General features: G+C 44.3%; 1 protein-coding gene across 8 annotated transcripts in view; it reads left to right on the forward strand.

Annotated features, from left to right (window-relative positions):
- The window catches only part of rapgef2b (Rap guanine nucleotide exchange factor 2b), a 370,696-nt gene that overhangs the window by 169,863 nt on the left and 173,920 nt on the right, over nt 1–26,913 (forward strand). The gene's annotated exons all lie outside the window — the stretch shown is intronic.

Raw genomic sequence — 26,913 nt, forward strand, 5'->3', positions numbered from 1 at the left:
ATATTGACATGAACAGAGGAATAGTTCTGTCCAATTTCATTCATATTTTAGGGTGATTGGTGCAGTTGGTTACGAGAGAATGAAGTTTGTGTCAGGCATAAATTGTAATGGCTTCTGTCTCCTAATTAACTGCAGTAAATATCTACTCCAAGATGTAATGATAGTGATCATGTTTCCATGGCCACGAGCAAGGCTTTGATTATAGTTACTGATTGATTAGACTTGGCTGCCAGCAGGGAGCTGACACACAGTATGCAAGCCTCATGGCATGCCTCATGGTGCTGTTTACGACAACTTTAAAGTAAAGAACCTTTTCCTTCATCCATGTGTTGTCTAAGAACTCACACATACAAATACAAGATGAAATGGTGTCAGAAGTGGGATGACGGAAATTAGAAGGAAATACTTGAGAAGGTAAAATCTAAAGTGAGCAACTGATCAGTGAAGAGAAGCTAACAAAGAAAAATATGGAAGTATTACATCCACCAGTGAAACTTCAGCTGACAGGTAATGAACAGCATTTTGGATTGTATTTAGTGGCAGTCGGAGCTGATGAGAAAAGTGATAGTTAAAGCGTCAGTTTTCTTACATGTCATGGGAGATGAAGTCCTGGATGTATAGAATAACTTCACATTTGCTGCTGAAGGAGACAAAATGAAACTGGGAAAAAAATAATGGAACAGTTTGAGGCATACTGCATACCTTAACATGACGTTTGAGAGGGACAGATTTTTCACGTGTACAGAAAATGGAAGAAAGTATTGATCAGTATGTGACTGAATTGAGAAGCAGAAGCAAAACATGTGAATTTGGTGAACTGACCGACTCGGTGATAGAAGACAGACTTGTATGTGGTATTCCAGATAATAGTCTAAGGGAAAGACTGCTAAAAGAGCAAAATCTAGACCTGGAGAAAGCCATAGCACTCTGTAGGGCTACAGAAACTCTGCAATTGCAGGCAAAAGAGCTATTCAAGCCACAACGTGGATGCAGTGAGCAAGAACAGACAATAACCGTGCAACAAAAAGCACACTAAAGTGGAAAGAGAAGCTTGGCCAGCAAACAAAAATGAAAGGGACAATCGAAAACCATGTCGTCAATGCGGTACACAACACCTACCAAAAAAGTGACCAGCATATGGAAAAACATGATAAAAGCAACCATTATGCACGTTGCTGTTTGTACCAAATGCAACAAAGCAAGGCTCATGCAGATGAAAGGGAAATAGAGGAACTCTATGTAGATGTTGTGACTGAGAACAAGAAAGAAAATGGAGACTGGATGTTGAGATTAAAAGTGAATGACGTATATATTTCAGTTAAATTGGATACTGGAGAACAAATTAATGTAGTATCAGAGTCTGATTTTTAAGAAGGTAAGACCCAGACCAAAGATGTATGGAACAAAAGTGAATGTGACAAGATATTCAGGTAGCAATAAACCAGTTCAAGGAGAATGCATGGTCAAAATGAAACACAAGGACAAAGAGCATGTACAGACTATATTAAGTTTTAACAGCCTGTCAGAAATTTAACCTGGTTAAAAAGAATCCTCGTTGTGGAAAGTGAAAGAAAGTCTATGATGAACTCATGAAAGAGTACAATGATCTATTTCAGGGTCAAGGCTTCCTTCCAGGAGAGCACGAACAGAGTTGATCAACATATGCCACCGATAATACATTCATTCAGAAAAGTTCCATTTGCGCTTCAAAAGCAACTAAAAGCAGAGTTGGACAGGATGGAAAGCCTGAATGTGATTCATAAGATAGATGAGCCAATGGAGTGGGTGAGTTCACGTGTCATTGTGGACAAAAAGAATGGAAAGCTTAGAATTTGCCTGGATCCAAGGGATCTAAACAGACCAATAAAGAGAGAACACTTTAAGCTTCCGACACTTGAAGAAATCATGTCACAGTTTGCAAATACAAAGTTTTTCAGCAATTTAGATGCATCATCAGGATTTTGGCAGTTAAAATTGGATGAAGCAAGTTCAAGACCGTGCATGTTCAATGGTCCATTTGCCAGATACAGATTCCTAAGGTTACCATTCAGAATTGCCTCAGCTCCTGAAGTGTATCACAAAACTACCCATATGGTCTATGAGCACCTGGACGGAGTTGATACCTTAATTGATTACATCATAGTATGGGGAACCATGAGAATGGGGCAGGATGAGAGACTAAAGAAAGTGCTGGAAGCAACAAGGAAAGCAAAGCTGAAGCTGAATAGTGAGAAATGCCAGCTCAGGGTGACAGAACTAACATTTGTAGATATTGGTAGTGAGGGGATCAGACCAGATCATGGTATTATGATCCCAGAAAGGTGTCCACCATGGCGCAAACTAAAGAAACTGCTCACAGAGGAACCATTTCTGAGGTTTTATGACTCAGCGAGAGCCAGCAAGATATTATCAGATGCAACACATAGTGGGCTCAGAGCAGTTCTTCGGCAAAAATATGATGACTGGCAACCCACTGCGTATGCATCACACTCAATGACAGATGTGGAGATGTGATCTGCTCAAATTGAAAAGGAGCTGCTAAGCATCACATACGCCTGTGAAAGATTTCATCAGTTTGTGTCAGGACAAGCAATCAATGTAGAGACTGACCATAAACCCTTGATTGTATTGTTCCAAAAACCATTAAATGAATGCCTACTTTGAATACAAAGAATGATGATTAGGCTGCAATGCTATACATTGAATGTGGCATACACTCAGGGTAAGCTAATGTACACAGCAGACGTTGTTGTCTTGAGCTGTTGACACGAGAGGGCCCACAAACACTAAAATGGATGAAGACGTGAACTCCTTCGTGGACACGATCACAAGTGCACTGCTCATATCAGGTGCAAAAATGGAACTCAAAGTCCGAGACAAACAAAGATCAAACACTGAGACAACTGAGGAAAAAAGATCTTGGATGGATGGCCCAACATGAAGCAGTTCTGCTCACCTGACGTTTCAGAGTACTGGAACAGAGGAAGTAAAATTCTTACTCCAAAGAGTCTGAGAAAAGAGATGCTAAAAAGGATCCATGGAGGACATCTCGGAATTGAAAAGTGTAAGAAAATAGCAGGAGAGTTGATGCATTGGTCAAGAATCAATAATGATAAAACAGATGAAGTGTCAAACTGTACAATATGCTGGAAAGATCAAGCAAGCAATCCTGCAGAACCACTAAAGCCACCCCCAGCACCATACAGACCTGGCCAGAAGGTAGACACTGACCAATATGAATGTCAAGGGAAGGACTAGCTTGTAGTCACAGACTATTAGTCCCTGTATCCAGAGATGTGTAAACTGAACACTGCCACTGCATATGTTGTAATAATAGGTATGACAGTCATATTCTCCAGACATGGTGTGGCAAGTGAGGTCTTCACAGACAATGGACCCCAATTTTGCAATTTAAAGTTCCGACAGTTTGCCAAAGAGTGGGACTTTGTTCATCCCATGTCAAGTCCTCATTTTCCACAGTCCAATGGTCTAGTGGAAAAATCAATGCAGACAGTGAAAAGACTGATGAACAAGCCAAAAGACAGTGGAACAGACTTCTTCTAGGGTATGCTAGTATACCACACAACACTGCTTGAGTGTGCTATGTCACCAGCACAACTCCTTATGGGATGTAGGCTAAGATCAAACCTACCCTATCCTAAAAACAAAAGTGGAGGAGAAAGTGAGAAAATTCAAAGAACAACAAAAAGAAAAGCAAAAGTAACTTTGATAGAGGAACAAAAAAAACCTACTGGAGCTCTACAATGGTGACCAAGTGAAGCTAAAAGACAAAACAAACTATGGCTCAGAAGGGAACTACCCTTAGTGAAGTCCAACCGAGATCATAAACCATTCAGACAGATGGTGTTGTTCTGCGAATGAACTGTCGAGAACTTCAAATGGGATCAGCCACAGTAGATGGAAAGAGTAGATGGAAAGAGTAGATGGAAAGAGTAGATGGAAAGAGTAGATGGAAAGAGTAGATGGAAAGAGTAGATGGAAAGAGTAGATGGAAAGAGTAGATGGAAAGAGTAGATGGAAAGAGTAGATGGAAAGAGTAGATGGAAAGAGTAGATGGAAAGAGTAGATGGAAAGAGTAGATGGAAAGAGTAGATGGAAAGAGTAGATGGAAAGAGTAGATGGAAAGAGTAGATGGAAAGAGTAGATGGAAAGAGTAGATGGAAAGAGTAGATGGAAAGAGTAGATGGAAAGAGTAGATGGAAAGAGTAGATGGAAAGAGTAGATGGAAAGAGTAGATGGAAAGAGTAGATGGAAAGAGTAGATGGAAAGAGTAGATGGAAAGAGTAGATGGAAAGAGTAGATGGAAAGAGTAGATGGAAAGAGTAGATGGAAAGAGTAGATGGAAAGAGTAGATGGAAAGAGTAGATGGAAAGAGTAGATGGAAAGAGTAGATGGAAAGAGTAGATGGAAAGAGTAGATGGAAAGAGTAGATGGAAAGAGTAGATGGAAAGAGTAGATGGAAAGAGTAGATGGAAAGAGTAGATGGAAAGAGTAGATGGAAAGAGTAGATGGAAAGAGTAGATGGAAAGAGTAGATGGAAAGAGTAGATGGAAAGAGTAGATGGAAAGAGTAGATGGAAAGAGTAGATGGAAAGAGTAGATGGAAAGAGTAGATGGAAAGAGTAGATGGAAAGAGTAGATGGAAAGAGTAGATGGAAAGAGTAGATGGAAAGAGTAGATGGAAAGAGTAGATGGAAAGAGTAGATGGAAAGAGTAGATGGAAAGAGTAGATGGAAAGAGTAGATGGAAAGAGTAGATGGAAAGAGTAGATGGAAAGAGTAGATGGAAAGAGTAGATGGAAAGAGTAGATGGAAAGAGTAGATGGAAAGAGTAGATGGAAAGAGTAGATGGAAAGAGTAGATGGAAAGAGTAGATGGAAAGAGTAGATGGAAAGAGTAGATGGAAAGAGTAGATGGAAAGAGTAGATGGAAAGAGTAGATGGAAAGAGTAGATGGAAAGAGTAGATGGAAAGAGTAGATGGAAAGAGTAGATGGAAAGAGTAGATGGAAAGAGTAGATGGAAAGAGTAGATGGAAAGAGTAGATGGAAAGAGTAGATGGAAAGAGTAGATGGAAAGAGTAGATGGAAAGAGTAGATGGAAAGAGTAGATGTACTCTTCAAGTTTTAGTGCATGTAAATGTGAACACACAAATGAAAATGTAAGTTCTTGGTGTTAAAGTTAAAATTGCAGAGTTATACAAAGAAAACATGTTATTTAAAAGTAAGCTACTTTTGTTTTAAGAAAGGGAGATGTAATGATAGTGATCATGTTTGCATGGCCACTAGCAAGACCTTAATTATAGTTATTTGATTTTACTTGGCTGCCAGTAGGGGGCTGACGCACATTATGTGAGATCGGTAATGGAGGCTTGCAGCCTCATGGTGCCGTTTTCAAAAACTTTAAAGAACCTTTTCGTTCATCCATGTATTGTCTAAGAACTCTCATATGAATACAAAATGAAACAAGAGAGGGTACATTAACAGTGTCATGAGAAGTGATGGTGTCAGCTCTTATGTTGACATTGATACTGTGCTCTGAGTATTGAAGGAACAGTGTATGTCCAAGAAATGGGAGAACGTGTTGTGGCAGCTGTGAGGTCATGCCTGTTTGGACCAATTATAAAACTTTGGTGATAAAATTTGGGGAGAAATCATTTCCAGCAGAAGTATTTAAGTGTAATAGGATGTATAAGAAATGAAATCAGATGACTGCAGTCTCATTTTGGTTATGATGCCACATGTTGTTGGCATGTTGAACAGCATCAAAAGCTCTTGATTTTTAATTTTTAATTTTTTTAACATAATTGTCTTGTTTAAAATAATAATAATAATTAATACATTGTAGCGGCGGCTACACTACTCCTGCAATAACACACACAACCAGATAGGTTGAGCTCAGTGAGTAGACTAGTTTATTGCAGGCTGTTGGGCTGCACTTGTACTCCCAGCCCGGATGGAGCCTGGCTGAGAACTGTGCTGGAGGGCACTGACGTCACCTGATATGGTAAACAGCTCCCGCCTGCTTCCCATATCCAGCGTGAATGTCGATCCGGAGCACTGTACAACCCTGTACGGCCCCTCGTATGGTCGCTGCTGAGGTACCACGGTTGGGCCCCGCCGAATGAAAACTTACTCCGCGGAAAGCAGTTCGCCAAGAATGTGAGTCAGATGGGTGCCATACCTGGGCGGTGGTGAGAATTTGAAGGAGTCCAAGCGTGCCCTGAGGTGAGGAAGTAGTTCGTGCTGCGACCGCTGGGGATTGTGAGGTGCGTTGATGAACTCACCAGGTAGTGCCAGCGGCGCACCGTAGACCAGCTCAGCTGATGATGCCTGCAGATCTTCCTTGAGAGTGGCGCAGATGCCCAGGAGCACCCAAGGCAGTTCGTCTGTCCAGATGGGACTAGTTAGGTGGGTCATGAGCGCCGACTTAAGGTGGCGGTGCAAACGTTTGACCAGTCCATCGGCCTGCGGGTGGTAGGCTGTGGTGCTGTGTAGCTCTATCCCCAACCTGTTAGTGAGTTGTGCCCAGAGCGCAGATGTGATCTGGGCTCCCCGATTGCTGGTGAGGTGAGCCGGGGCGCTGAACTGGGTGACCCAACCATGCAACAGTGCTCGGGAGCAGGAGTCGGTGGAGGCGTCTGGCATCGGGATCGCCTCGGGCCAGCGAGTGGTGCGTCCACCACTGTAAACAGGTAACGGTTGCCCCGGGAATCGGGTAAGGGACTGAAGATGTCCACATGAATGTGGCTGAACTGTTCACAGACGTGCTCTAACTCCTGTATGGGCACCCTGGTTTGCCTGTGCACCGTGGACGTCTGGCAATGGGTGCATGTTCTAGCCCAGCCCGCAATCTGCTTCAGCAGCCCATGCCGTGTGAACCGTTCTGCCACCATCCAGACTGTAGACCTGATGGACGGTGAAAGGTCGTGGATGTGACGGAAGACCTGCCTGCGCCACTGCTGGGGAACCACTGGCTGCGGGGTGCCCAAGGAGATATCGCACAGGATGGTTCCTTCACCTCTTGGAGTCGGGAGGTCTAGGAATCGCAGGCCGGTGATGGCGGTCTTGTCATCAGCTTCCTGGTCCCGGGCCAGCTGGTTGAAGTTGAGGCCGGGCGTCAGCGCGTAGATTGCTGTTCGCGAGAGTGCATCAACAACCACATTGTCCTTCCCCACCTTGTGTCGAATGTCGGTGGTAAACTCCGACACGAAGGAGAGGGAACGCTGCTGGCGGACCGACCAGGGATCCTTTGCCAATGCAAGCACCTGTGTAAGGGAGTTGTGGTCTGCGAAAATGGTAAAAGTCCTCCCCTCCAAAAAAATAGCGGAAATGCCGCACTGCCAGGTACATGCCCAGTAACTCGCGGTCAAAGGCACTATACTTGAGTTCTGGCGGGCGAAGCAGGTGGCTGAAGAATGTCAGCGGCTTCCAATGCCCATTCACCTGCTGCTCCAGGATGGCACTGATGGCTGTGGCAGAGGCATCGACAGAGAGTGCCATAGGCAGGTCAGTGTGCGGGTGGGCGAGCGTGGAGGCCTTCACCAGGGCGTCCTTGGTGGCCTCGAATCCGGTGCAGGCTTCTGAATTCCAAGCGAGCGTCTTGTGCTTGGCTGTGATGAGGGCAAACAACGGCTGCATGATGCGCGCAGCTCCCGGGATGAAGCGGTTGTAAAAGTTGACCATTCCAGCGAACTCCTGCAGCCCCTTGAGGCTGTCTGGGCATGGGAACTCCCTGATAGCGGTGACCTTCGCAGTGGCGAGCTTGGCTCCTTCGGCCGTGATGGTATGGCCCAGGAACTGTATGGACTCTTTCCCGAACTGGCACTTGGCCGGGTTGATGGTGAGGCTGAAGTTGGCCAGCTGGGAGAAAAGGACACGTAGGTGGTCCTTGTGTTACGCCCACTCTTGCTGGCGGCGAGGATGTCATCCAAGTAAATAAAGATGAAATCCAAATCCCTGCCCACAGAGTTCATGATGCGCTGGAAGGTCTGGGCGGTGTTCTTGAGCCCGAACGGCATGTGCAGGAATTCCAACAAACCAAAGGGTGCTCCGGGATCTGGTGATATCCACGCACCAGGTCAACCTTGGAGAAGACCCTCGCGCCATGCAGGTGGCTGTTAAGTCCTGGATGTGAGGGATGGGGTAACGGTCAGGAATGGTTGCCTCATTGAGCCGTTGATGGTCTCCGCAGGGACACCAGCCTGGTGTCCACGGGCTGTCGGACCGCCGAATGATATTAAAATCTGGCAGAGGTGAAACTGGGCCTCTGCGTGGCCGAACCAGGTCTCCGGCTTCTGAACCTAGAATTCAGGTAGTTTTACGGCTATTGCGCTGATCCCAGGCTCGCTCATGATGGGTTCAAAGACGTTTGAACCAGTCGGGATCACTAATTGTAGCGGTGGCTACACTACTCCTGCAATAATACACACAACCAGATGGGCTAAGCACAGTGAGCAGACTAGTTTATTGCAAGCTGCTGGGCTGCACTTATACTCCCAGCCCAGACTGGCTGAGAACCGCACTGACATCACTTGGGCGTCACGTGGTCCCCCAGTGTGGGATTCTGAGCCCCGTGTTGGAAGGAAGGGAAACCCCCAACGACGCCATTTTGGTCAGCTGCCCCACCGTGTGGCTTACAAGCGGAGCTGAGTCGCCTGCCTTGTGGTGAGCCGCCACAGCATAGTGATTTCAACCCTTCAGCCCCAAAGAAAGAAAATAAAACATCAGGACATTATTGAACAAAAATAAAGATTACTAAAACTATCAGCAAAGCTTATCTCGATTTTAAGGATTCAGAAGACTTGGGTTGGGTGATTACAACCCAATTCCTGCAATTTGAAGATGTGGTTCCAAAATCTTTTGAAAATTTTCAAATTTATTCTGTAAATTATATGTAATCTCTTCAAGTGGTATACACTATGTATTTCAGCATGCTGTCTATCCATCCCCAAATAAACAGCAGATTTCTACCTTACTGCTAAGCATTTCCTTACCACTGTTTGGGCAGTATTTATGAATTCTTTTTGATATTTATTTAATTTCAATTCCAATTCTGTATCAAATATATTCCCAAGTAGAAAAATACTTGGATCCTGTGGAAATTTGAATTTTGTAACTTGTTCTAAAAATAAACCGAGCTCTATCCAAAAAGGTCTTAATCTTGGACATATCCAGATAGAATGTTTATATATATAAAAAAAGTACCTCTATCCTGATTACATCTCAAACATTTATCTGAAAAATTTGAATTTAATCCATTTAATTTGAGGAGAAAAGTATAATTGATGTAAAAAAAAAATATTGTTGTATCATCCTATAATGACAAAGTTCTAGCCGAGTTTTCTCTTGAACATTTATTTATCTTTTGATTGGTTGGAAAGGGCAAGCAGCAATAGAACTAAATGAAAGAAATTGAAAATAAATTGTACTCATTTCAAAGAGTATTTGGTTTTATTGTTTAAGTCAGTATAATAATGTAAGGATTCGTAATGACATTGTCTTAAAATATCTCTTGACAACTGCTGCCTGCTTGAATAGGTTTTTTATAACCCCATTTTGTTCATTTACAAAGTATTCAAGCATGGTTTCCTGGCTTGTGTATTGTTCTTCCTTCTGACATTTTGAAGGGCATTTTGTAATTTCTGTAAAATTCAAAGAACTGGATGCACTGAGAGTTTGAGAGAACCAATAACTTTCTTAATCTTTTCTCACTTACTAGTAGTGTAATCTTCAATGCTGTGTAAAAGTCAACCCCTCTATTTTTGGCCCTGGCTGTTTCCCTATCCAAACTGCCGACACCCCAACACCCTGACCTTTGCCCGGGCCATCTGCCTACTGGAGGTCTCGATGCCCAGCGGAGATAGTGACACCCACAAAACACCCAGCACCCCACCTATCCGAGCTCCCGATGCTCCGGTCACCCGCCCATTTGAGCTCCTAACTGCAGATCCTCGCCCTGGCGGCCCACCCATCCCAACTCTCGATAACCTGGCTGCCCGCCCATCTGAGCTCCTGATGTCCCAACCGCGGATTTACCAACAGGTCCTGCTGTCTGAGGTCCCGATGCCTTGAACACCTAATTTTTATGAGCAGAAAAAGTGGTCCAAAAAATTTAATTATACAAATATATACGTTAACATTTAAACTGGAAGTTTTAAAAAAAAAATTAAATTTTTATGTTTACGTATTCTAAAGGACCTCGCTTACTATGATTTGGATCAGTTTTAGTTTAGCACTTCCAGCAAAATAAAGTGGTACAGAATGGTGAATTTCTTTTCATTTTCTGTTCTTTTTAAACCAAAATTTACTTTATTCACAGTAAATTAATTAGAAAAAAAAAACCGTTCAAAATCTCTTCGCACTCTGTTTCGTATCCATGCATTCCCATCACTATACTCTGATTTCTCTTGAGCAGCATTGCCACCACTGAGGCATCTTGCCATTACTTCCCCTTCTGATATCTGAGGGGCTTCTCCCTCTGATATCTGAGGGGCTTCTCCCTCTGATATCTGAGGGGCTTCTCCCTCTGATATCTGAGGGGCTTCCCCCTCAGTCTCAGTCCCTCACTGCCCAGTAGTAGGACTCTAAACTGTGATATGTCCCCCCAGCAATCTTGTGTTGGCTGTGCCAAGCCTCAGTGCATTCCTCAGCATACACTTCTGCAGCCTGGAACATGTCGGTCGGTATTATTCCCTCACTGGCATTTCAGTGTGTTAAAAGACCAACAGGTTTCAGGCAGAATAAAGTGTATCTTCCACTGAGTTGATGGTCTTCCAGCAGACCTGGATGTCTGACTGTGCATCCCCAGAAACAGCCCGTAATGTCAAGAGTCCTTTGTCACAATGCTCCTGGGGATGAACCATGACGAGGACTTTTGCATCCTTCTCCCTACTTTCTTAGCAAATCTGCATTCTGCAGAGGTGGGCAAGTGTCTCTACTGCACCACAGTCATCTTGGGCACAATGCACTTTGTGGATGATATCCTGATTGTACAGGAAGTATTTGACTGGGAGGGCTCTTCTCACATCACCATTCCATGAAGGACCGGAGATGTGGCAGAGTTCAGTTGACAGGGATGTCATGCAGCAATGGAGCCTGGCCCATCTTTCACTACGTCTTGGATAGGAAGAACCTCCTGTTACTTTGGTTCCACTCACAGTCTGATGCAGCCACCACAAATGTGGTCATCAGGATGAGGGTAGTGTTGGGTACATCATGCCTCCGTTGTCTGGCAAATTGTACATGGTGTCCTTTTCGACCCTTTTCATTTTGGATCTTTATATGAACCAGAAGACTACTTTGGTGACCGTCAGGGCAGAGGTATGGAGGATGTGCCATACCTACGCCACAAACAGCAGTACCAAATGCACCTCGCATCTGATGACCAGGTTCTTCCCTGTTGTTGAGAGGGAGAGCCACATGCACAAACCCAATTTCAGGTGGAATTCTGAGATCCACTCCAGTGTTTATTGCATGCCCCGGCCCTCCAAACCAGACCCCTGAACACCAGATCTGACTCTGAAGGGGATGATGGACTGGTTGGATCAGTTACTGAAGAGCATTACCTTGCTCTTTTTTCCATTTTACCATTGCATCTCTGCAAACTCAAATTGGCTGCAGTGATTGTGATTCTGAACCAAAGACAGTGATGCTCTCCATGCACAGGGAGGCTTTCACATGAGTGCCTCCACTGTCTAGCAAGGTCACTCCTCTTGTGTCCTTGTTCTTTCTGATGGATTCAGCAAAGGTCTCTGTGCAGTATAGAAACAAAATTGCCTGATTCTCCTCCTCCCCTTCTGTTTGAAGATGAGGATGATGATGCTCTTCCTCATGGAGTCTGACCTGCTGCCTGCCAGGAGCATAATCTTTTATAATTCCAATGTGAATCAACGCAGTGCCACAGAGCTGTGTACAACTCAGCTGGTAAGCCATCACTTCAGGGAGTTTTACTTGACCCAAAGGAAAAGGGTAATTGGCTGGCCCAGACTCTTCTGCTTGCTGTGTTTAAGTCCTCTGTAATAGAGGATAGGAAGTTATGGGAGGCCATTCTTGTTTAGAGCCTTAGTGTCATACAGTTCAGCATCACAGGAGCACCCCAAGGATGCCTAATTAGCCAACTGCTCTACTTGTTGTAATTGCCAGGCAGAATTCCAATGCCATCTAAAAGTTTGCTAATAATACCACAGTTGTCGGCAGAATCACAAACCGCAATGAGGAATGTATAAGAAAGAAATGGATCAACTCATTGAATGGTGTAATGACAAAAACCTTGTGCTCAATGTCAGCAAAACCAAGGAGATGATTGTGGATTTCAGGAGGAAGTCAGGGGAACATGATCCAGTCATCTTGATCAAGGGCTCAGTAGTGGAGAAGGTCAAGAATTTCAAATTCCTGAGTGTCAATGTCTCTGAGGATCTCAACTGGAGTCTCCATGTTGATGCAATCACAAAGAAGGCTCGCCATCAGCTATACTTCATGAGGTGTCTGATGAGATTTGATATATCATTAAAGACTCTCAAAAACTTCCACAGATGAACCATGGAGAGCATTCTGGTTGGTTGCATCACTGCCTGGTATGGAGGCACCAACTCTCTAAACTCCAGAGGGTTGTTAACTCAGCTTGCAACATCACAGGCACCAGGCTTCATTCCATTGAGAACATCTACAAGGTGGTGACTTCTATCCTCAAAGATCCTCACCACCCAGGCCATGCCCTCTTCATGCTGGTACCATCGACAATATGGTACAGGAGCTGAAGGATGAGCACTTCGCAGCATAAGGATAGCTTCTTCCCCCCGCTATCAGATTCCCGAATAATCAATAAACCAAAGACACTGCCTTACTTTTCATGCACCATTATTATTATTTTTATAGTTATGTTGTAAGATGGTTATAATATGAATGTTTGCACTAAAAAACAAATTTCATGACTTGTTCATGACAATAAATTCTGATTCTGAAAAGGAGCTGCTGATCCTCTTTGTGCTCGTCTGAGAATATGACTGAGCCGTCCTCTTCCTTAGGCTGTGGATCACTGATCTCTGTGATCCTTTTGGAAGAAGCAGCGTGAACACAACTCATTCTGCTCTACTGCAGACTCTGGATCGGAAGATGATGTGTGAAGAGTTCAAGCTGAATAGCGCGGCTTGCTGGCTCTTCACTTCGCTGAGTTCCTTTCTCAAATCCACCCCTCTTGACTGTAGAAGGAGTTTTGTTGTTGCAGGTCAGTCTGGAATTGGCTCAGTACCATCTGCCTCTGTCTTGCTCTCGGAACACCTTTGAGGATTGAAAAAAACGTCTTAATGGTTGCTTCCCATCAATTCACTGAGGGATCAAAGAACGGATTCATGGTTTTTGCAATCAGCATATTCCTTCTCTGGGGTCAGCACCTTCCTGTTCAGCTTCCATGTTCCCCTGCCCACTTCTGGTAGGTGATAGGAGGCAGCAATTAGAGAACACTGATGTGATGTCTGTGGTTCTGAATGTTAATGCCTTTGACACAAAGGGGAAGTCTAGCGAAGACCAGGTGGACTGTGGCTGTGCCTGCAGGGTTGCTGAAGGTGTCACACGGCTGTGTATCCATTACCATGTCTGGACGAGCTGTCCAGTCTGCTTTTGGTACTGCCAGGTCGTCAAACCACATCGATGATGCCTTTGAAGTCACCAGCCAGAACTACCAGCCTGTTTGTCGGTAGCAATGGTGGGAGCTGCAAGTTTATAAAACGTGAATGTCATTGGCAACCCCAGCATTTACTAACCATCTGCAATTATCCCTATGACCAGCCGTCTTCTTGAAGTGCTACTGCTCTGAAAATAAACATATTCAAATGTTTTTAGGTGGAAATTCCAGGATTTCACCTCAGTGACAAGAATATATTTTCAAATCAGCACAGTATGTGATTGGGAAGGGGATGGGATTGACAGGCAGTGGTGTTGTGGGTTCTTCCAGGTGATGCCCATGTGTCTGCTGACATCGTTAAAAATTAAATGTAAAGGTCACAGACTCTTGCAGTTGCAGCAGGAAACCTAAAATATCAGCCAGAGAACGCCAGGAACAATTGCCGGGGTCAAATGTGTATTTGTGGGGGGAGGAGTCACCTGGGTGCGAGGTAACCAAGGTATTGCCTCTGCAGACCTGAGCCTGCAGTGCCCAAGGCAATGGTCACGTGACGGTTGACAAAAAATCAAGCCCAAATTGGGACAGGGAGAAGAAACCAGGGTGTAAAAGAGAGCACACTTGGTGAGATCTCTTGGATTTGTGTTCACCACAGGTTAGGTTGTGACTGATGCTGTAGATCGATTAGAACAGGGTATTGTAATTAAACAGTCTCAGGCGTACTTCCGAGATAAGTACCAATTGTTGTAGCCGGACGAAAGTGCAGCATTGCATGTGTAAGTTTTATTTCGATTGTCTCTGAATAGTCCTGCTTAGTTTCAGCACAACGTTTAATGCTGTTGGAGACCCTCCGATTAACTGTGAAACATTTTGTGGATGTATGCACTGTCGCATCACTGTTCCAGTTATCAGTGGAATGAATGTTTCTGATGGCTACATTGTTCTGGTTAGTCCTTGAAAGTTGGACCTGTGCTAGGTGAATGAAGAGTATTTCATCAGACTTGATTCTTTAGTGGACTTTGTAAATTTGAAAGATGCATTGTTTGCTGCAGGATGTAAAGCCTCTAACCTTGTGTAGTCGTGGTATATTGGTGGCTGGTAAAGTTCATTTTATGTTGATGACCAGTGAGTAACCGTTGGTAAAGTTAACAATTATGCTTGTTGCAGATGGTTGTTGCACATGACTTGAGTGGCACTAAGGTGACTTGCAGCTGCCTGAAGGTTGCCTTGGTATTGCACTGAATGAGTGCAAACCATTTTATTTTTCTGAGGAGCGGCAAATGGAATAGAATATTGTGTTTTCATCCACAGAATCCCCATTTCTGACCTTGTGAAGAAAGGAAGATCATTAGTGAGGTAAAGACATTTGGACCTAGCACATTGCTGTGAGAAACAGACTGCAATTTCCTGGAAAGCTACTGAAAGAAATGTTGTGTTGAACAATTCATGTCACTAGTTCCAAGTATTGAAAATTTCAAATAGGATGTGTCTATCTTACCTCAGAACATAAAGATGTTTTTGCACTTTTTTTTAAACAAAGTAACTGTTTAGCTTCAGTAAATAAGAATTTTGGTTGCATTTGGGACCACTGTGGTGAAGTGCATGGAGAGGTTGGTTATAGAGCAAATGAACTCGTGCCCCAGGGATGACCTGTACCCATTTCAATTTTCCTCCTGCTGCGACCTTGCTGACCACCTCCCCTGGCTCTACATTAGATGCCCCAAATGACAAGAGCACCAACATCAGGCTACAGCTCAATGCTCTTTATACTAGCAAATTTGATAATCAAGTTCAGGGATCTGAGACTTTGTTCCTCCCTTTGCAATTCCATCCTTAGCTTCCTCATCAGAAGATCACAATCATTGTAGATTAGAAACATCACCTCCTCCTTGCTGTACATCAGCATGGACACTTCAAGGCTGTGCACTTGGTTCCTTGCTCTATTCTCTTCATTCCCAGAACTGCATCAAGTTCGGATCCAACACAATCTGCAAATTCACTGATGACACAACTGCTTTTGGCTGAATTGCAGTTAAAATATGAGTTAAAATATGTGATTGAGACGGAGAGCTTGGTTGTGTGGTGTCAGAACAATAATTTTGCTTTCAGTGTCGGTGTAGATTTTAGGAAGGAGAGGCTGAAGGATCACAGGCAGTGATTTTTGTCTCTGGTGCTTTATCTGGATGAATGTTAGTGTGTGAGCTTTGATGACACATTTTCCAAACACAAGAATTAGATGGAACCTAATCATATCCTCAACATCCACGTGGGTCTACATTTATTGCGATAGTTCCCCAATTCCTAAATAGCTGCAGATATAATTATTAGCTCTTTCAGGGAGCCTTCGCCAAAACATTTGGTCAAATGGCTTTCTGTTCTCTGTCATTATATGATTGTTATGAGCAGTTGTTACCTGGCATGATTGAACTCTATTATAATCCAACATTACTGCTTGATTTACAATCTGTAAACTTTATCCAAGATGACAATAGATGTTGAGACCTTACTGTATTCTGTAACTCGGCTTTTGCCAAGAAAATTTGGTGAATCATTGGATAGTTCTTGTATTACCGTTTAATGAAGTATTATTCAGTTTTTTTTTGTAGTTGTATACCAATTGTGTTTGTTTTATTTTAATGTTTTGAATCTTATAAACCTGGTTTGGTTTTCTAATTTATCTTCTGCTGCATCTCCTTTGATTAAGCAGTTTCTATATTTGGATATTTCTGCTGCAGCATTGGAGATCTTTGTTTTGCTGTTCCACTCGAAGTGCTGAATTTGGCTATGATAATGGAAGCCATCCTCTAACAATGTTATTGCAAAGTAACAGAATAAATAAAGAGCTTTGCAGTCTTGCAGATATTTAATATTTTCTAAATAATTAACATGTTTTTTGTTAATTCTGTAGATTTTGATAAGGTTCCACATGAAAGGTGAGTAAGGAAGGTTCAGTGATTAGGGATTAATAGTGAAATAGTAAGATGGGTTCAGAGGTGGCTGGAGAAGAGACAGCAGAGGGTCATGGTGGACAGGATGGAAGCATGTGATGAGCAGAGTGCCTCAAGGATTGGTGCTAGGTCCCCTGTTGTTCATAATTTATATTAATGATTTGGATGATGGGGTGGTTAACTGTGTGAGTAAATACGCAAACAATACGAAAATAGGGGGAGTGGTGGATAGCGAAGAAGATTTTCAGGGATTATAGAGGGATTTAGTTTGTCTGGAGAGTTGGGCTGAAAGATGGCAGATGGAATTTAATGCAGAGAAGTGTGAGGTGCTTTATTTGGGTAAAAATAATCAAAATAGGACATGTAGTAAAGGGGAGGACATTGGGAAATGTACAAGAACAAAGATCTTGGAGTTATGATGCAACATTCCTTGAAGGTGGTTCCCCATGTTGACAGGGTGGTTAAGAAGGCATTTGGTATATTAGCCTTAATAAATCATAGCATAGAGTATCGGAGCTAGGAAGTGATGCTGTGACTGTTTAAGGCATTGGTGAGGCCAGGTTTGGAGTATTGTGTTCAGCTCTGGTCTCCAAATTATAGGAAGGATATAGATAAGGTGGAGAGGGTACAGAGAAGATTTAATGTATCGCAGTTGCTCTCATCTGAAGAAATGATACGTTCTCCATCACAAATATTTTGTATATGCTGGACAAACTTTACAGTGTCAGGAACTGCATAATTTTCCAGATGATGCACCATCTTTGACCTATCCTCCGAGCTATACAGACGATGATACAGCCTTTTTGCTTCTCTCCCTCCTGGCCCATCTAAAGAATGACACCTCATTGCCCAGCTCAATGTTTAATATGATCATTCTCCAGAGGATGGTGGAGAAGCTGTCCTCTCTGGGACTCATCATCCATCTCTCTAACTGGATCCTTGACTTCCGAACAGAAAGACCAAAGTCTGTCCGGGTTGATAACAGAACAGCGAGCGCTGTCATGTTGAGCACTAGCACCTCAGGGCTGTGTGCATAACCTGTTTCTGTTCACGCTGCTGACTCATGACTGCATCGCCAGGTCCTCTCCAACATTGTTATCAAGTTTGCAGGTGACACAACAGTTGTTGGCCTCATCAGCAACAACATTGAGTTGAACTACGGAGAAGAGGTGGAACATATTGTGAAATGGTGTGAAAGTAACAACTGGAGTCTAATTGTGGATAAGATGAAGGAGATGTGATCTTGGACTTCAGGAGGACCAGACAGCCATCTTCCATTACACATTAACGCCTCTGCAGTGGAGAAAGTGGAGAGCACCAACTGCCTTGAGTTCTCTTAACTAGTGACCAATCGTGGACACTCAATATCTCCTCACAGGCGCAACAGCAACTGCACTTCCTGAAAAGACTGAAGCAGGCAAGACTACCGGCCACCATTATGTCAACCTTCTACAGGAACTCTATTGAGAATGTCCTGGCCCACTGCATTAGAGTGTGGTATGGTTGCTGCAAAGAAATGGATCAGCGGTTAATCTACAGGACCGTAAGAGTGGGAGAGAAGATCACTGGGATCTTCCCCCCCCCCCACCACCCCAGACATGATCTACTGGGATCGTTGTTTGAAGAGGTGCACAAAATCATTAAGGACCCCTTCCACGCTGCACACAGCGTCTTTCTGCTGCTCCCATTGGGGAAGAGTTATAAAAGTATTAGAGCCAGCACCATCAGGCTGAGATGAGGAATAGCTTCTTCCCATAGGCAGTAACAATGCTGAACGACCCAAGGAACTGCTCATGCTCATCATCCGACACTCTTGTACAAACAAAATTTGTCTGTCTATCTGTGTAGATGAAATACTAGGCCTGCATGTTCATTGTTTGTCTGCATGTGTTATGTCTGTTTCTGTGTCTGCATGTTTTGCACTGAAGACCAGAGAATGCTTTTTCATTGGGTTGTACTTTTACAATCAGATGAAAATAAGCTTGACAAAGTATGATCCAGTTAAGTTTCTGGTCAAAAGTAGGTGCTCCTTCTCCAATATTTTGATGACGGGGCAATGCCATTGACTATAAAACATAGGTGATTAGTCACCCTCTTAATGATGATGGTTATTGACTGGTATTTTCTGGCACAAATTTTACTTTTCAGTCCATTCGGCATGTAATCAGGGCTGTATGTGGGCATGGACTGCTTTTTCTGAGATTTTGCAAAAGCACGAACATTTTATATGGAGCTGCATACAGTTCCATTTTAACTTCACTGGAAGGTAGTTTATTAGTCAACCTTCAGAAGATGTTGAGCTAAACATATTGCCATGAGTAATTTCTACATTAATGATCAGGAGTATGATGCTGGCCTTCCAACAAAAGACATCTTGTTTAAGGCATAACTCTTAACTATTGGTGTGATTTTATCCTTGTAAAAATGTGACGCTGCCACAAAACAACCAATTTCGTGACATGTTCATGACAATAAATTCTGATTCTGATGCACATTTATTTCAATGTTATTACTGCTCCTTGATGCAAAAGGCAGTCACTTTCACTTTGTTCACATAAAGATGAGGGCCAAACCTGGTGAGGTTGCTGTAAAGGACCATCTACACACTAAACAGCATTGAATTGACAGAGTTAAGTAATCTGTCAATCATTGGGTCAGATCAAGGGTTTGTGGACTGACCAGATACTGTTATGAATAGGAAGAGGCAATTCTAAAACATCCCTGTCCTCAGTTGTGAGGTCATGAAGATCTAACACTTGAGGGTGGAATCAGCCTATTTGGCCTTTCGATACTGCCCCAGCATTCCATCATGAATAGTTTACTATCCTTTTCAACCCCATTTTCATGCCTTCTCCCTGTTACCCTTGATTCTCTTCCTTATCAAGAAACAGTCTACCTCTGTCTTAAAAATGGTCTGTACAGCTGTCCATGGTCATGAATTCCACACATTCACCATCCATTCATCTCTATTCTAAAGAGACACTTTTGTCTTCTAAGGCTGTGCCCTTTGGTCCCATATTCTCCCAACTGAGGAAATATCCTCTCCACATCCACTTAAAGGCCTGGATATTATTTGATAGGTTTCAATGAGACCCAGTTCTTCATTCTTCAAACTCCAGGGAGTACAGTCCCAGAGTCATCAAACGGTCCTCACTTAACCAGGTCCAGGGATCATACTCATGAACCTCCACTGGACCCTCTGCAACATCCTTCTTCAGATAAAGGGCCCAAAACTGCTGTAATACTTCCAAGTTGCATCTGACCCATGTCTTATAAAATATCAACCTTCTTGTGTATTCCATCCTTTTTGAAATGAATGCTAGTGGATCATTTGCTTTCTTTACCACTGACTTGACATGCAAGTTAAGCTTGCACGAGACTCCCAAGTGTCTCTGCACATCCAATTTCTGAATTTGTAGCCAATTTGGAAAATAGTGTACACCTTTATTCTTTCCACCAATGTATGTGATCATACACTGCAATGTACTATATTCTATCTGCCATTTCCTTGCCTAATTTCCTATCCCAAGTAATTCTGCACACTCGGTGCTTTCTCAAAATCTTGTCTTTACATCATCCACAAACATGGCCATAAAGGCTTAAATTTCACCTTCTAAATCTTGATGGGCAACCTGCGGCCCGCAGGCTGGATTCAGCCTGTGATCCAAATTTATCTGTCTCTGCATGTCGGTGCGCACACACGACACGTGCTCGGTGCATGCCCGGAGAGCCCCCTGCCCCCCCTCCCCACTGTGCAGGAGACTCTTCCCCACCACCTTTGGTGTGACATTCCGCCTCTTTGTGTGTCATTTAGGATTAGTTGGTTTGTTTTTATTGTGATTAATTTTTCTCCTTTTTTTTGACCTTTTTTTTTATTGTATAATTTTTAGATTTGAAGATGCCTTCCCTGATCTGAAATGAATCATCGTATTAATCTATTAATTTAATTAAGTAATTTATTTCATTTATGGTGGCATCAGTGTGGCCCACCATTCAACCATTGACATACCATCTGACCCACGCAAGATAAAAGGTTGTCTGCCCCAGATCTAAATCATTGACAAATAACATAAACAAGAAGTCCCAGCACTAAGCCCTGTAGAATATCCCTCGCTACCAGCAGCCAACCATACAAGAGCCCTTTTATCCCTACTTGCTGTCTCCTGTGAGTCAGGTAATCTTCTATCCATGTTAATATCTCTTTTGTAATACCATGAGCTCTGGCTTTCTAAACAGCCTCAAATCCAAGTTAATAATCTTCACATATTCTCCTTTGTTTGTCCTTCCTGTAATTTTCTAAAAGAATTGCAATAGGTTTGACAGGCAAGATTTTCTCTCCAGGAAACCATACTGATCAGCCTTGTGTGTCTTCAAGTACCCCGAAATCTCATTGTTAATAATAGATTTTAACATCTTGCCAAGCACTCAAGTCAGGCTAACCAGCCTATAATTTTCTTTCTTATGACTCTCTCTAACTCTTCAGCTACTTTTTTAAAGAACCCTGGCTCGTCATCCATCTTGTCCAGGTGAATTATTCATCATCAAACTTTTCACCTTCCCTAGCACCTTCTCCTTAGTTACAGCAACTACATCAACATATGATTTCTGAAGGGGCATCAAGGGGGTTGTTTGAGAGCATTAGAGGCAAATCAGAAATATTTGTAATCATACATGGAAGATAATATAGATGCTGGAATATTGAGCAAGCCAAGAGAAGCTGGAGAGATACAGCAGGTTAAGCATTACCCATAGAGAGAAATGGACAGTTAATGTGGAACCCTTTTTCAAGTCAAAGATGGGAACCTAAGACTTGATGAGGATGCCAGGCTTCCTCCCCTGGAGCTCATCAATCAGCCATAACCTCTACTGTGTTTTATTTTAAATAAATAATTTAAAATTTCATTCTGCAACTTGAATAAATGTATCAGGATTGTTTGTGCAACTTTGTTTGTTACTAGTTGGTTAACAAATCATTGCACCCTCACTATCCCCTCTTTTTGTTCTGTTAAGATGGTTGGAAGTGATTCCATGCATTAAGTTCCTTTCACATTTGCAAGTGATCTCAGGAATTAACGGCCAATTGGCCTTTAAAGTGTCTAGTGTGAAAGGAAAATTGTCTCAATGCTGGCGTCCGATCACATCATCTCACAGGGATTGACAGCCTCAACCCCTAGTACTGTTCCTGGCATCTGCAAATGCTGGTGTTGCAATCAGGCAAGTGTACAATGTGCAATTGCATTGTGGGATTGAAATGACTGAAGTTTTTGCATGATTTCAGGAATGTGAAGAAAAAGATTAAAATGTAGGTATAAACATTGCTGAGGGAAAGTCAGAGAGAAAGAGAGGAAATGGCAATAGCAGGCAATTTTTAAACAGTGTGGGAAAGTTGGTAGTGCTATAGCGCACAATTTATAGACTGGGGGGATAAAAGTGATGGTAGACCTGACTTTCCAGAATGCTGTGTGGCAGAGAAACCCCTCCATGAGTGCTCAGTGCATGTAGCCATTTCTCTGTCGCATGGCATTTTGGGAGGGCAGGTCTACCATCTCTTTTCACCATGGTATTTATATATTGTCCACAATAACGTTACCAACTTACCCACGTTGTTTAAATTGTGTGTGATGGCATTACCAACTTTCCCACTTTGTTTAAATTGTGTGTGATGGCACTACCAACTTTCCCACGCTGTTTAAAAAATTGTCCGCTATTGCTATTTATTGCTCGCACTTTCCCACAGTCCCTTAAGGTTATAAAGGCACAACAGCAGGGGCTGAAGGACTCATACTGTATTGTTCAAATACAAGATCATATGGCTACAGCTAGGTTATAGCTCTCGATTGTAGCCCTAAGGCTGTAGCTGAAATCAGCAGGGGAAGAAAGACCCACACGCACCCATGCACGTGGGCTGGCTGCCGATTGATTACCTGGCGATCCACCAGTTTCACCGCCCTGCTGGCAGCCTATGGAAACGGGCGTTTCCGCCTGCATGATGTTTTGCTGTTTGCCACGTTCAAAGGCCATTTCCTGTGTCGGCCCGAGCCGCAGGCTGCTACTTGATTCCCCCACCCCCCAGAACCGGCAATTTGGGGCATTTTTTAGGAGGCTCATACTTGCGCCATGGGGTCGGGTGAGTGATGGGCTGGTTAAAGTCCAAGTATGCCAGTTTTAACCGGTCGAGTGTGAAACTCCCTGCTGCCAATGTCTAAAACACAGGTGGAGCCATTGTGTCTGAGGACACGGTATGGCCCCTCGTAAGGCAGCTGTAGAGTTGGCCAGTGAGCCCTGCACCGAACAAACATATATTTACAGTCAATAATGTTCTTTGGGACATAAGTGCAGACTTGGCTATGGAGTCTAGGTTTAGTGGGGGGGCCAGGGTGCCTAGTTGCTCAAGTAGTCAGGACAATGTGGTCGTCAGGGCTCCCCTAAGTCCTCGGGCTGTCACGAACTCACCCGGTATGAGTAGGGGTGCACCATAGACTAATTCAGCAGAAGATGTCTCTAGGACCTCCTTGGGTGCGGTACAGATGCCTGACAGGAGTTGGGGGGGAGTTTGGCAGACCAGTTAGATCATGTAAGCTGTGCATTAAGGGTGCCTTAAGGTGTCTGTGGAACTTCTCCACCAACCCGTTGGCCTGTAGGTGATATGCCGTGGTGTGGTGGAGTTGGGTGCCCAGGGCATGGGCTAGGGCAGTCCACAGACTGTAAGTGAATTGGGTCCTTCTGTCCGATGTGAGGCATTTGGGGACCTGAATGCCCTACCCAAGTGTTGAGTAAAGCCCGCGCGCATGCTTCTGTGGAAGCCTCTGATAGTGGCACCACATCTGGTGATCCAGTTAACCAGTGTGAGATGGTTACGTGTGCCTCTGGATATGGGTTGGTGCTCCACAATGTCAATGTGCATGTGGCTGAAGCGACGACATGCTGGGCTTGAACGTCTGTGGTGGAGCTTTGATACAAGTCTGGATTTTGGATGACTGGCCCTGAGCACAAGTCCTGGCTCACAGGGTGACCTCTTTGTGGAGGCCATGCCAGACATATCTGTTCGCCACTATTTTGACTGTAGTCCTGATGGCGGGGTGAGCCAAGTTGTGGATGGAGTTTAAAAACCTCCCTTTTCCATGCAACCGGAATGATAGGATAAGGTTTACCCATTGAGATGTCGCAGATGCCATGGGTGATCTGGATGTCCTCCAGTTGTAAGCTGTCCGGTATGCTGAAATGTCAGTCTGCTTGCTGCGTGTCAGCCAGGGCTGCGTAGTTGATGCCAGGGGTAGGGTCGGGCACCACCAAGATGAGCCAGATGGGTTAGGGAGTCAGCCACCACGTTGGATTTGCCGACTATGTTCAATGTCCATTGTAAATTTGGAAATGTAGGACAGGTACCGCTGTTGCCTGGCTGACCACGGATCTGACACCTTACTGAAGGCGAAGGTAAGGGATTTGTGGTCCGTGTAAAGTTTGAACTTCCTGCCCTTCAGAAAGTAACGAAAGTGCTGAATTTCCAGGTATAAGGCTAACAGTTCTCTATCTAAGGCACTGTACTTGAGATCAGGTGGCCTGAGGTGTTTACTGAAAAAGGCCAGCGGCGGTTGCCATTGTCCATTCACCAGTTGCTCATATACACCCCCCGACCACTGTGCTGGAGGCATCTGTCGTGAGGGTGGTCGGGGTATCTGTCCACGGGTGCATGAGGGTGGCATTGACTAGGGCATCGGCATCAGACGCCTCCTGGATCCATTGTAAGTTTTTATTGGATCCTGCTATGAGGGGAAAGAGTGGGCTTATGATGCGGGCTGCTGCAGGTATGAAGCGGCAATAAAAGTTGACCATCAATGGCATGGGAAAAGAGCGAATAGCATCCACCTTAGTGGGTAATGGTCTGGCTCATTGTTGGTCGATACAATGGCTCGGGAAGTCAATAGTCTCTCAGCCAAACTGGCACTTGGCCGGGTTGATGGTAAGGCCGAAATCACTCAGCCTTGAAAATAATAGTGTTAAGTGGGCAGCGTGCTTGGTGTGGACGTGGCTGGCGATTAAAATGTCGTCAAGGTAGATGAAAGCAAAATGTAGATCCCACCCCACCATGTCCATCAGTCTCTGGAAAGTCTGAGCCCGTGTTTTTTAAACTGAAGGGCATGAGGAGAAATTCAAACAATTCAAAGGGGGTTATGATGGTGGTTTTTGGGATATCTTCGGGGTGTACCAGGATCTGGTGATAGCCCCTGATGAGGTCCACCTTTGAGAAAATGTGCCCCTTGCAGGTTAGCGGTGAAGTCTTAGACATGGGGCACGGGACATCTGTCCAGTATGGTGCCTTGTTGAAGCGGCAGTAGTCTCCACATGGCCTCCAACCACCTGCTGCTTAGGGGACCATGTGGAGAAGGGAGGCTCAAGTACTATCGGAGAGGCGCACAATGCCAAGTTCTTCCATCTTTTTGAACTCATCTCTGGCTAGATTGAGTTTCTCAGAGGGGAAACGCAGTGCCCTGGCGTGGAGGGGAGGACCCTCTATGTTCATGTTTGGGTTCTGCTGAATCAAAGTGAGGCGTGGTGATGGAGGGGAATTCTGCTAGGACCCGAGCAAATTCGTTGTCGGGAGTATTCACTGAGTGCAGGTGGACGAGAGTGACTGAAATGTCCAGGCATGCACGAGCTGGCGCCCCTTGATATCCACCAGGAGTGAGTCGGTCCGCACAAAATCTGCACCCGGTAATGATTGTTGCCCAGTACCCACCATAAACTTCCAAGTGAATTGTCTGTCCCTGAAGCATAGGGGAATGGTGTGGGTGCCGAATGTTAGAATGTTGAAGCAATTTGCTGCTTGGAGCTCCCAGCCCACTTTGCTGCAGCAGGTCTCCAGGCTGGTCATGGGAATGATGCTGTATCGTGTCCCAGTGTCCACCAACAAGCGTTGGCCCGACTGGGAGTCTTGAATGTGTAGCAGGCTATGCAGTTGGCTGGTCGTTGCTGTCATTAACTACAGCAGACCTGGGCGTTTCCCTGGAACACACAGGGGAGCGGCATCGACAGGCCTTGGAACCCCACTATCGATGATAGAAACAGTAATGCTCACTGGTGGGGCATGGCATTCAGGTAGTTCGTGGTCTTCCTGGCCGGGTGCTGATGACGCAGTGTTGCCACCTGCTTGAGCGAAGCGCAGACGTCCCTCTTCACCGTCCATAGCAGGTCTGCTCAGACAACCTCCTTCCTTGGGTCATCGAAGTCTTCCTCCATGATGAACTGGATGTCCTCGGGCAGTCTCTCCAGGAAGATCTACTGGAACAGCGGGCAGGAGGTATGGCCATTGTTGAGAGCGAGCATGTCGCTCATGAGGGTAGAAGGGGCCCTCTCCCTCAAACCGTCGATATGCAACAGTTAGGCAGTGCGCCCATGCTTTGAGAGCCCGAAAGTGTGGGTTAACTGCTCTTTATGGCCACATACCTACCTTGTTTCGGGGGCTGCTGGAGGAAGTTGATATTATGGGCTGTGGCGTCCTGATTGAGGGTGCTGACCATGTGGTAGTAGCACATGTCATTACCGGAGATCCGTCGAATGGCAAACTGCGCCTCGGGTTGCTGGAATCACACCCCACACTCACACTCACCCCCACCCACCCCAGGCCCTGATTGGGCCCCCTGTGATCCATCAGCGGAGATTGGCCAGTTTCACTGCTCTGCCAGCGGCCTTTAGAAACTGGCGTTTTAGCCCGCACAATCTTTAGCCAGTTGCCGCTTTCAACGCCATTTCCTGTTTTGGCCTGAGGCGTGGGCCGCTACAAGCTTTGGGAAGCATATATGTGCAACTCTATCCGTGCCTCTTTCAGGACCTCTTAAAAGATTGGCATTCCTTATTGGGGGTTCTGCAGACAATTGAGAGAAGCTACAGTGGAAATTGTGGATGTTGTGCTCACAAATCTTTGATCTTCCTTGCAAATTGGTATGGTGCAACCAAAGTAAAATATTGCATATTTATACACTGCTCTCACAAAAGAAGAGAGTGTTGTTTTTTTTTAAGGGCAAATCTGTCAGCTGTGACTTGGAGAAAAACTTTGAATTTATAATAATTGGTACCTGCAAAATAAGATGTATAACTTTTTGCAAGTTGTGTTATGTCTCAATTTTATTTTTATCTTTATGGGTTTCTGTTAAAATAATGGATTAGAATGATAAGATGGGTGACATATTACATACTTCCACAAGATTTACAGGACTGATTAGAATATGGATACATTTGGATTATGAACACTGATCTTCAATCATGATGGTTTTGAATATGTGATTTAATTCTTGATGTTTTTATATGGAATCATAGAACGCTACAGCACAGAA

Source organism: Narcine bancroftii, chromosome 3, assembly GCF_036971445.1.
Source record: "Narcine bancroftii isolate sNarBan1 chromosome 3, sNarBan1.hap1, whole genome shotgun sequence".
Classification (NCBI taxonomy): domain Eukaryota; kingdom Metazoa; phylum Chordata; class Chondrichthyes; order Torpediniformes; family Narcinidae; genus Narcine; species Narcine bancroftii.